Below are 1034 nucleotides of genomic sequence, written 5' to 3' on the forward strand. Positions count from 1 at the left end.
ATCTATCTATCTATCTATCTATCTATCTATCTATCTATCTATCTATCTATCTATCTATCTATCTATCTATCTATCTATCTATCTATCTATCTATCACTTTCTGTTTGTGAACTTTTATTAAATGAAAAACTGCTAGAACTCAGTTTTTCTATAGCTGGTCTCCATTTTTGATTTAACTGCTGGAACATCTCACCTTCCACTTATCCAAGAGCCATTCTGACTTGTATTAATACCCAGTTAACAATCGCCAGAATATGTTTTTAATCCCCTATAAATTACACATCTTTAACATAAAGAACAAGACAATATGATGCAAATTTCAGTGGATTAAATAATAACATGGCTAATCAAATACAATTTGAACATTAAAAATTAGTTATATGTAAAAAAACAAAACAAAAAACTTTTGCTTATCTGTTGTTTTTTCTACATGTTAAGCAGAGGCACCATTGACTTGTATATTTTGGATGCAATTAACCTGCAAATTTAAGAATCTGCCATAATCTTACCGGAAAATGGTAGGTTTGACCCATTTTAATATATGAGCTTTATATATAATATGTCGAAATATTTCTTATGCAATGTGCATGCCTTTGTACTCTTATTTGTACTGTTTAAACTATAACATGTACCCGAAGTGTTTTATTTGCTGTACTGCACACCACAGTCTGGCATATAACCATTTAAAATGCCTTAAGTGACAAATGTAACCACATATTGGGCTTTATGGATTTCTGCAACTTCAGCTGTAACTGTTTTCTGCATTCAGCTCACTTACAGTAATCTCAGATTATCTCAGATAGATAAGACTAGACTCTTGTCTGTAATCTAACCATTTCTTTGGCATATTGGCATGCCATGTGCAACACGAGTGTGATATCAGGGTGATACCACTTTGTGCGAGAGGTAGGGGTGGACTGATTCATGGTGATGCTTAATGAGATCGTGCCCTATTTACCAGAAACATAAAGAATAAAGTTAATGATATTCTCAGAAGTAAAACATTTTTTATGTAGAAATAATTTCTGTGAAAA

This window comes from Haplochromis burtoni, unplaced genomic scaffold (genome assembly GCF_018398535.1).
Source record: "Haplochromis burtoni strain Fernald_Lab_line unplaced genomic scaffold, NCSU_Asbu1 Contig_19, whole genome shotgun sequence".
Lineage (NCBI taxonomy): Eukaryota > Metazoa > Chordata > Actinopteri > Cichliformes > Cichlidae > Haplochromis > Haplochromis burtoni.